Below are 11,657 nucleotides of genomic sequence, written 5' to 3'. Positions count from 1 at the left end.
TGTTTTCTTTTTTGCTTTATTTATTTTGTTTTGTTTCTACTTACAACAAAAAACTTATTTATTTTATTTTATTTTGTTTCTAATTACTTATTTATTTTACTTTATGATAATTCTTTTTGCTATTAAAGTTTCTATCAAAAAAAGTTCTTTATGAAAATTCTTTTTGCTTTTAATGATTTTGAACAGAAAATACTTCGATAATTTTAGTTGCATCAATTTTATATGATTTTAGTTTCAATAATACTAGAGGTTTCTTATAATGTTTTGAACAGAAAATACTCTGTTAATTTTAGTTTCATAAATTTTATTAAAGTTTATTTTATTTTGTCGGAACACAAGAAGTCCGGAGTTGTAATAAGTTATTAAAAATGAAAAAAGAGGCGCAATGCTCGTTGATTTGCTTCAAGCCTTTCGGAATAGTGTAGACTGCACTGCACATAGCTCCATGCAGTCTACCTTATTCCTCAAGGCTTGAAGCTAAGCAACGTGAGCATTGCACCTCTTCTTCATCGTCTCTGCACTCAGGGCTTATAAACCGCTCCTATTGCCTCTCAGCTAACGAGGTGGGACTAAAAAACTGCTTAGTAAGAAACTCTAGTACGGGTTCGTGCCACGAACCGGTACTAAAGGTGCTCGTGGGGCCACAGCCTCATTAGTACCGGTTCGTGGCACCAACCGGGAACAAAGGGTGGAATTGGTCCCGGTTCGTGCCACCAACCGGGACCAATGGCCTTGCACAGCGGCGTGGTGGTGAGTTTAGTCCCACCTCGCTAGCTGAGAGAGAGCCGCACCTGTTTATAAGGTGCGGTGCGCCTGAGCTGTCGAGCTCCTCTCTAAAGCAGGCTTACGGGCCTAACCTCTCTGTACATGCCTGTGGGCCTACTGGGCCTTCTGCGGGCCTGAATCCTGGCCCATGGATGGGTTTCTAATCGTATTTAGGCCGTGGTGGCCCAGTAGGTGGCATAATTTTTAATTTTTGGCCTGTTATTTTTCATGCATTTACTAATTACTTTGAGCTATAAGACCCTAAAATTGAAAAGCATTTCAAATAAACTCTGAAAAGGTTGAAAGTTGGCATGGTATCATCATTTCATCCACATAGCATGTGCAAGAAAGTTGAGAGGGTTACGGCAAAAACTAGATGCACTTCGTGTACAAAACGGACAATGGTATCATACTCGTCTGTTACAAAGTTGGCATGGTATCATCGTAATAGTTGCGAGAGAAAGTTTTCACTTTTTCTTCGCTTGTGTCATTTGCTTATTGCGCCGTAACCATGGATAATCTTCATCGTTTATCAGGATGCTTGGGTTAGCCTTGACTTTGAAGGGAGGAATTTCATGAAACTTTTCATAATCTTCAGACATGTCTGTCTTGCCCTCCACTCCCACAATGTCCCTTTTTCCTGAAAGAACTATGTGGCGCTTTGACTCATCGTATGATGTATTCGCTTCCTTATCTTTTCTTTTTCTCGGTCTGGTAGACATGTCCTTCACATAGATGACCTGTGCCACATCATTGGCTAGGACGAACGGTTCATCAATGTACCCAAGATTGTTCAGATCCACTGTTGTCATTCCGTACTGTGGGTCTACCTGTACCCTGCCTCCTGACAGATTGACCCATTTGCACTTAAACAAAGGGACCTTAAAATCATGTCCGTAGTCAAGTTCCCATATGTCCATTATGTAACCATAATATGTGTCCTTTCCCCTCTCGGTTGCTGCATCAAAGCGGACACCGCTGTTTTGGTTGGTGCTCTTTTGATCTTGGGCGATCGTGTAAAATGTATTCCCATTTATCTCGTATCCTTTGTAATTCAATACAGTCGAAGATGGTCCCCTGGACAACGAGTACAACTCATCACAAACAGTGGTGTCACCTCTGAGACGTGTTTCCAACCAACTGATGAAAGTCCTGATGTGTTCACATGTAATCCAGTCGTCACACTGCTCCGGGTGTTTGGAGCGCAGATTGTTCTTGTGTTCATCGACATACGGGGTCACCAAGGTAGAGTTCTGTAGTACTGTGTAGTGTGCTTGAGACCAAGAATATCCGTCCCTGCATATTATTGAGTCCCCTCCAAGCGTGCCTTTTCCAGTCAGTCTCCCCTCATACCGCGATTTTGGGAGACCTATCTTCTTAAGGCCAGGAATGAAGTCAACACAAAACCCAATGACATCCTCTGTTTGATGGCCCATGGAGATGCTTCCTTCTGGCCTAGCGCGGTTACGGACATATTTCTTTAGGACTCCCATGAACCTCTCAAAGGGGAACATATTGTGTAGAAATACAGGCCCCAGAATGACAATCTCGTCGACTAGATGAACTAGGACGTGTGTCATGCTATTGAAGAAGGATGGTGGGAACACCAGCTCGAAACTGACAAGACATTGCGCCACATCACTCCTTAGCCTTGGTATGATTTCTGGATCGATCACCTTCTGAGAGATTGCATTGAGGAATGCACATAGCTTCACAATGGCAAATCGGACGTTTTCCGGTAGAAGCCCCCTCAATGCAACCGGAAGCAGTTGCGTCATAATCACGTGGCAGTCATGAGACTTTAGGTTCTGGAACTTTTTCTCTGGCATATTTATTATTCCCTTTACATTCGACGAGAAGCCAGTCGGGACCTTCATACTGAGCAGGCATTCAAAGAAGATTTCTTTCTCTTCTTTCGTAAGAGCGTAGCTGGCAGGACCTTCATACTGCTTCGGAGGCATGCCGTCTTTTTCGTGCAAACGTTGCAGGTCCTCCCGTGCCTCAGGTTTGTCTTCCCATACACGCCCAAGAAGCCTAGCAGGTTCACGCAAAGGTTCTTCGTCACGTGCATCACGTCGATTGAAGAGCGGACATCTAGCTCTTTCCAGTAGGGTAGATCCCAAAATATAGATTTCTTCTTCCACATGGGTGCGTGTCCCTCAGCGTCATTTGGAACAGCTAGTCCGGCGGGACCCTTTCCAAAGATTATGTGTAAATCATTGACCATAGCAAGTACGTGATCACCGGTACGCATGGAGGGCTTCTTCCGGTGATCTGCCTCGCCTTTGAAATGCTTGCCTTTCTTTCGACATTGATGGTTGGTCGGAAGAAATCGACGATGGCCCAGGTACACATTCTTCCTGCATTTGTCCAGGTATATACTTTCAGTGTCATCTAAACAGTGCATGCATGCGTGGTATCCCTTGTTTGTCTATCCTGAAAGGTTACTGAGAGCGGGCCAATCGTTGATGGTTACAAACAACAACGCGTGCAGGTTAAATTTCTCCTGTTTGTGCTCATCCCACGTACGTACACTGTTTCCATTCCACAGCTGTAAAAGTTCTTCAACTAATGGCCTTAGGTACACATCAATGTCGTTGCCGGGTTGCTTAGGGCCTTGGATGAGAACTGGCATCATAATGAACTTCCGCTTCATGCACATCCAAGGAGGAAGGTTATACATACATAGAGTCACGGGCCAGGTGCTGTGATTGCTGCTCTGCTCCCCGATAGGATTAATGCCATCCGCGCTTAAACCAAACCATACGTTCCTTGGGTCAGCTGCAAACTCAGCCCAGTACTTTCTCTCGATTTTTCTCCACTGTGACCCGTCAGCGGGTGCTCTCAACTTCCCGTCTTTCTTACGGTCCTCACTGTGCCATCGCATCAACTTGGCATGCTCTTCGTTTCTGAACATACGTTTCAACCGTGGTATTATAGGAGCATACCACATCACCTTGGCAGGAACCCTCTTCCTGGGGGCTCGCCGTCAACATCACCAGGGTCATCTCGTCTGATCTTATACCGCAATGCACCGCATGCCGGGCATACGTTCAGATCCTTGTATGCACCGCGGTAGAGGATGCAGTCATTAGGGCATGCATGTATCTTCTGCACCTCCGATCCTAGAGGGCATACTACCTTGTTTGCTGCGTATGTACTGTCGGGCAATTCGTTATCCTTTGGAAGCTTCTTCTTCAATATTTTCAATAGCTTCTCAAATCCTTGGTCAGGCACAACATTCTCTGCCTTCCACTGCAGCAATTCCAGTACGGTACCGAGCTTTGTGTTGCCATCTTCGCAATTGGGGTACAACCCTTTTTTGTGATCCTCTAACATGCGATCGAACTTCAGCTTCTCCTTTTGACTTTTGCATTGCGTCCTTGCATCGACAATGACCCGGCGGAGATCATCATCATCGGGCACTGGTTCCTCTTGATATTCAGCAGCTTCCCCCCCTTGCAGCATCATTGGGCACATCGTCTGGTTCCTCTTGATCTTCAGCAGCTGCCCCCGTTGCAGCATCACCGTATTCAGGGGGCACATAGTTGTCATCGTCCTCTTCTTCTTCGCCGTCTTCCATCATAACCCCTATTTCTCCGTGCCTCGTCCAAACATTATAGTGTGGCATGCAACCCTTGTAAAGCAGGTGGGTGTGAAGGATTTTCCGGTCAGAGTAAGACTTCGTATTCCCACATATAGGGCATGGACAACACATAAAACCATTCTGCTTGTTTGCCTCAGGCACTTCGAGAAAATCATGCACGCCCTTAATGTACTCGGAGGTGTGTCTGTCACCGTACATCCATTGCCGGTTCATCTGCGTGCATTATATATAATTAAGTGTGTCAAAAACCATTACAGAACATCATGAATAGATAATTAAGTGACCAAATTAAGAGAAGTTCATCATCACATTAAAACCAAAGTACATACATAGTTCTCATCTAACAACATATATATAGCTCTCCAGAGCATCTAATTAATTAAACCATACATTGAAACTATGTAAAACATTTCAATGCGAAAACAAATGCGATCATAATCGCAACCAAGGTAACAATTGATCCAACGGCATAATGATACCAAGCCTCGGTATGAATGGCATATTTTCTAATCTTTCTAATCTTCAAGCGCATGGCATCCATCTTGATATTGTGATCATCGACGACATCCGCAACATGCAACTCCAATATCATCTTCGCCTCCTCAATTTTTTTTATTTTTTTCCTTCAAGTAATTGTTTTCTGCTTCAACTAAATTTAACCTCTCGACAATAGGGTCGGTTAGAATTTCCGGTTCAACCACCTCCTAGATAAATAAAATCTATGTCACGTTGGTCGGTATATTTGTCATAAACAATAAATGAAACAAATAGTTATAAAAATATAATATATACCACATCCGAATCATAGACAGGAGGAGGGCCGACGGGGGCGGATACCAAAACCATCGCACTATGTAATAAGAAGGAATAATAAAAGTAACAAAATTAGACAAGTAACTATCTAAAGTAAGAATTTTTTCCTTTCAGAAAGAAGATAAGAACAAGAGGCTCACCACGGTGGTGCCGGCGACGAGATCGGCGCGGGCGATCGACGGCGGTGAAGACAGGGACGGGACGTGACGGACCGCTAAACCTAGACAAATCTCGGGGAAAATGGAGCTCGGAGGTCGAGTTTCGAGAGGAGAAAGATTAACGAGTGTGGCTCAGACATTTCATCGAACACCTCATGTGCATAGGAGGTGAGCTAGAGCACCCAAATGCCCTCCCCTCGCCGGCCAGAAAAAACAGAGCACTGTGGAGTGCTCTGCTGTGGCGATGGGGTATATATAGGGAACTCTTTGGTCCCGGTTCGTGGCACCAACCGGGACTAAAGGCCTTTGGTCCCGGTTGGTGCCACGAACCGGGACCAATGCCCCCTTTAGTCCCAGTTGGTGGCATCAACCGGGACCAAAGGCCTTGTGCTGCCCCGCTTCAAAAGTTTAGTCCCACCTCGCTAGTTGAGAGGGCTCGAGAGTGGTTTATAAGCGCCGCTGCGCCCACCCTCTCGAACTCCTCTCAACTGCAGGCTTTCGGGCCTAACCGTTCTCTTTGCCTGTGGGGCCTACTGGGCCTTCTGCGGGCCTGAATCCTAGCCCACGGATGGGTTTCAAGTCGTATTCAGGCCGTGGTGGCCCAGTAGGTGGCATAATTTTTTTCTCTGTTTTTTGTTTCCTTTTTTGCTTTACTTGTTTTGTTTTGTTTCTACTTACAACAAAAAACTTATTTATTTTATTTCTAATTACCTATGTATTTTACTTTAATTATTTTATTTTTAATTATTTTACTGCTGCTATTTTTATTTATTTTACTGCTGCTATTTTTATTTAATTTATTAAGGTTTATTTATTTTACTTACTATAGTTTATTTTATTTTATTTTATTAAGGTTTATTTATTTTTATTTACTATAAAAAATGAACATAGATGCGCCTATATCATCTTGAAATATCATCTTCAGGTCAAATGCTCTCCAATTTGAGCAACCAAAAGGTGAGTGATTAACTGCAGTAGAGCTTAACCTGAAAAGCGTAACCATGCTGAGTCCTAAGGTGAGCTATCTTCGTCTCCATATTGTCACTATGTTGGAAACTAAGTTTGTCCAAGACAAACAGTTATGGCAGGGGATGCACTAGTTGAATTGTAAAAAACTGAAATTACACGTTGAAGCAAAGAAGCATAAGTCATGCTCAATTACGAAAAAAATATTTATCGTCGTTACGTACCGTAAAAACATCGAAGGTCTCGTCCAACTTGATGGTGAAGAACCTACCGCTTTCCCGGTGATGCCTGTCGCACATACCCCGTTCGTCGCCGCAGTAATCACACTCAGGAATCCTATCATCGTCAGACACTTCTTGTATTCATAATTCAAAGATTACAAATCAAGGTCAATTATGAGGAACTCAACTCATAGATCAATATTCAACACAGGTTGACGTTTGGTCTGCTGAGTCTTTCCTTGAAAACTCTCGTCTCACGTGGTGAATATGGTGGACACTCCCTCACAGATATTTCGACCATCGGTGATGGTCGCTTCCCCTACTTCTCTCGTGCATTCCCAAGGTATATCACGAGAAGAAGTAGAGGAAACGACCCCCACAACGACACTCGAGATTCTTCCTCTTTGATATCTTGACAGTATATGATAAACACTCCCTCATAGATATTTCAACCGTCGGTGATGGTCGCTTCCCCTCCTTCTCTCGTGCATTAACAAGGTATATCACAAGAAGAAGGAGAGGAAACGACCCCCACGACAACAATTGGCATCCTTCCTTCAAAAATAGACAGAAAGTCACACAAGGGGCCCCGACAGAATGACAGTCAACCTGTTACATATATCGAGTAATGACTTAAAAAATGGCCTATGGTTTGCTGAAATGTCGTTTAATTCCTGTTCCGGCAAATCATGGGCACTCGATATTTCCTACTTTATAGCACAAGTCATGCTGAAATTCACGGAAAATTCTGGCATGACCTTTGCTAAAATAAGACAATCGAGCACACGAAATTTACCGAAACGGAAATGAATCAACATTTCGGCAAAACATAGGCCACTCGGAGGTGTTCCCTGCAAACATAGGCCACGTGTCCAAAGAGACAACCAATACATGTCCAAATATCATCATACACATGTCCGAGGAGAAGAAAAGGAGGAGGTGGACTTTTAGCTCACCGACTCGGCTGTAGAGGAAGTAGAACAAGCTCCGACGATGATCACTACTAAGCCTGCATATTCCACCTAGTGAAAATTTTAGATCATCAAATCTCATATATCATACTTTGATGACAAAGTAATAATGACATAAAAATAATTAAAGTGTCCAATACATTTCTATATTTTACTAAAAATTTCTACACCTAATTTTATTGAGTAAAAGTTTCCCACATAGCATTCCAATACATTTTTATATAGAAAATTTTCTATTACGAAGCTTTTTACTAAAAGTTTCTATTACTAAATTTGATACCTAAATATTTCTCATGTAGCATTCCAATACATTTATATACCTAAAAATTTCTCATATAGCATTCCAGTACATTTCCATACCTAAATATTTCTATTACTATTTTTTTACTAAATTTCTATTACTAAACATTTTTGTACCTAAAATTACTATGCTGCATATATCTAAATTTCTCATATAGCATTCCAATACATTCCAATACCTAAATTTACTACGCTGCATATAGCTAGTGAGGAGGAGTAAGAGGGAGGAGAGAGAGGAGGAGGATGAAGGACGAGGAGGAGGAGTAGGGAGGATGGCGGCCGAAGGAGGGAGGAGAGAGCAGATAGGAGGAGGGCGGCTGAATGAGGAGGTAGGAGGAAGGCAGCAGGAGGGAGAAGAAAGGAGAGAGGAGAAGGAGGGAGGCTGGCGGCCGGAGGAGGGAGAGAAGGGGTGCCGAAGGAGGAGGGAGGAGGATGGCGGCCTACTGAGGAAGGAGGACGGAGGAGGACGGCGGCTTACCGAGGAAGGAGAAGGGAGGACGGCCGCGACAATGCGGCGGCCACAGCGGGAGAAGGAAGAGGCAAAGGAAGTGAGTGAGGGAGTGAGAAAGTGGATGGCGCAGGAGAGGGATAAGGTTGACTTAGCAGTAGCGCAGGAATAGGGCACGCTACTACTAAGATAGGGCCCACCAGCTGGCACAGTGCAACCATAGTTGCAGCGCATTGCTGCGGCCACGCGCTACTTCTATCTATTTAGCAGTAGCGGGGGTTTGATCGGCCGCGCTGCTACTCTAGGCAGCCCCGATCTACATTGTGGGGACCACCTCCCAGCAGCGCTTGTTCTCGAGCCCGCGCTATTGCTACTGTTTTACCTGCACCGCGTGTTGCCACCCCGCGCTGCTGCAGTAGCGCCGTGTTTTAACCCCTGTTACTGTTAACCCTCCACCTAATAGTGCATGCTACAGGCGCATCCTTAAAACACTATGCTCCAGGCCTAGATTCAATTGAGGGCAGCACTCGATTTTGACCAGGTCACCCCCGGCCTGTACTGTTTTGTGGGTCCGTGTGGTGTAAGTGTGCCGATGGCGTGGCTCGTGCGTGTCAGCTGTGGCATGTGGGCTTGGTGGTCTTTTCCCCTGGTCAAAGATGTGGCGGGCGGTGTGGCGGCTGCGGGTTTCTTCGCTCGCCGCGTGTCGATTGGGGATGGAGAGGGCTGAGTTGCGTCGTGGTGGCCGGCATTTGTGGGCCGAGTTATCCTGCTGGAGGTGGTCGTGCGCGGGTGGCGCTTCTTCGTCTGCGTGGGCGCCGCCGCTGTCGGGGATCGATTCAGTGGCCTCTGTGGGGATAGATTCGTGGGCGCGACAAGTTCATTCTCACGTCGTTGGGTCTCGCGGGACCATGCGTCTTCTCCACCGTTCTGAACTGCAGGGTTAAATCTAAGATTACAAACTTGTACAGTTTATGTTAAAATGAACACACTCAATGCTGAAGATATACAATATATTCTCTTATACAAAAGCTTCCATGAACTGTATTCATGATTTGTTTCTTCTGTTAACAAGCATGCCTCATAGGCTACTGTGAGTTCACTTGAAATGTCGTGTTATTATTTACTTGCTCTTTTTACTTCGTATTTTTAAATTGCCGGCTATAGCGCCACTATAGTTTTTTTAGCAGGGTGCCGTTAAAGGATACTCATGTACAATAGTCCGCTAATAGCCGTCTATAGGCCGCTATTTAAAACATTGCTTTGTATTTGGCAATAAGAATCATGTTGTTTTCTCATCATTTTATTGTAACCTTTTTCAGATTTCAAGTGTTATGTTTATCTCTTTCTGTATGCCATTTCATATTAGGCCTGGTTGGACAGAAAGAATAATAAGGGGCAAGTCTTCTATTAGGTAGCTTGATCATCTTCTATCAGGTAACTTTAGCATATGTATATTAGCTCATGTCAATTCCTCATACATTTTAGGACAAGGTTCTTTGTAATTTTGATGCATTTCCATCCTTCCTCATTTAGTTTGAATGTATGTATTTATTGCTGACGTTTCTTTGTGGATCATCAAGTTGATAATTGCCAGTCAGATTACTACGTTCATCATGCGGTTTCCTTTTTTGGTTAATCTGACATCAGATATCTGGATTACCAAAATAACAATAGATAGTATTACCACTTTCCTTTTGGACTTGCATCAATATTACAAACTTACTAATAAATAGGTTCTTCAGTGAGGATTCAGTACATGTATAATTGTATATACAAAAAAAAACTCAATTCCTTGATGAACCGATGAACGGATAATATGGTGTGGCTTGGAGATTGATTTAATAGTTACACTTCTGTAATGGTAATATGGCAGCCAGCCTGGAACAACAGGCACGGCAGTCAGCAAATTGTCCATCACCTCCGACTTGCAGTTTTGATCAGCACTCGTCTCAACTTTTGCTTTTTTTGTAAGACAAAAACCAATTGGAGGCACCATTGGAGTCTTCACGGATAGTAGGATGCATCCGATCTGCTTATTAATGATATCTCACCATTGGATGGCATGTACGTACATGGTAGAGGGCAGACTCCACGAATTTGCTTCCAGTGTTCCGTGTTTACATTGGAAAGTGTATCTTCTCGCTTCTCTCTCAAAGATAACCTAAATTGATGGACATCGGCGATTCTTCGGCGGTAACCTCGCGTTTCTCTCCGAGCCGTGCAGCCAGCTGCCAACATCGTCCTCCATCTCTTGAGGTGTCAATATCAGGCAGCTCCGTGGAGTTGAGGGCATATACTTCAAGCAGAGGTCGCCCTACAGCTGCTTATGCATATCACCCTTGCTAAAAAGCAGCACAGTGCCGTTGCAGGCTTGCAGCAGGTTGGAAGGTAAATGGTACGTACCACATGGTCTTGCGGCAAAGCCAGCGGGGATGTCCTGCACTGCGAGTCTTCATGCATATCTGCAATATAGCAACAAGAGGTGTGTTCTTCGTGGAAAAAAATTTCAATTTGTTTTCCCTAATTATTAGTTGATCTATTTGTGAAGCTGAGCATTGTGTACAAATACAATCCTTGCAAGATCGGATCATACTATTAGAGATGGGAAAGCGTACCTTGACAGGTAACATATTTATCAGAATTACTGAAATTAGTTGTAAGGGTAATGAAATATTAAGTGCGATTATGTAGTTAAATAATCTGTATATTAGAAGTACTAATTAGGCGTAGCAAATAGCAATGAAATACATGTTACAAAATAGATGTATGGATGAATTCCTTGCTGCATTTTCTTATCAACAATTTATACGATCGATTTACTTGGAGAGCAGTATATATCAAACAGTTCAGTTTGGAAACTTCTTTGGACATACAGAATAATCCATCTAAATGTGTCTTTCAGCAAGTGAAGAAACTTCTAAGTTGTTTGTACGTTCGCTGTTATTAGAAATCTAAATACTCATGTGTGCATATTTTTTTTGGGTAGTATATAGATCAATTGTCCTTGAAAGATTGCGAAAACTGCGCAAAAAGAAGTAACAGGGATATCATTCCTACTCTGTATCATGTTTAGAAAACATTGACAGTGGAATAATGGCCATATTACATGTAAGTAGTAGTACCATTTGAAAAGTAAGCTCCTTCAATGCTGGCTTTAATATGGCCTAAGGCTAGATGATATTATTGTTCGGTTTGATATATAGAACATGGGATAGCCATTGAGAATTTGAGATATAATTCTCAGGCTAAGAGTATCGTCTTTTATCCTCCATATATATTGCAAAATTTTAACTTATCTCTCTTTTTTGTTCTACTAAATTTATAATTGGCTAGAGTGTACCTTTATTTTGAGGCATTATTCAGTGGTAAGTATTGGTCCGTAAACTGTTCCTCAGCTAAATACTCTTT

Source organism: Triticum aestivum, chromosome 6D, assembly GCF_018294505.1.
Source record: "Triticum aestivum cultivar Chinese Spring chromosome 6D, IWGSC CS RefSeq v2.1, whole genome shotgun sequence".
Lineage (NCBI taxonomy): Eukaryota > Viridiplantae > Streptophyta > Magnoliopsida > Poales > Poaceae > Triticum > Triticum aestivum.
The sequence above is the reverse complement of the archived record's forward strand: the minus strand, read 5'-3'. Positions refer to the sequence as shown.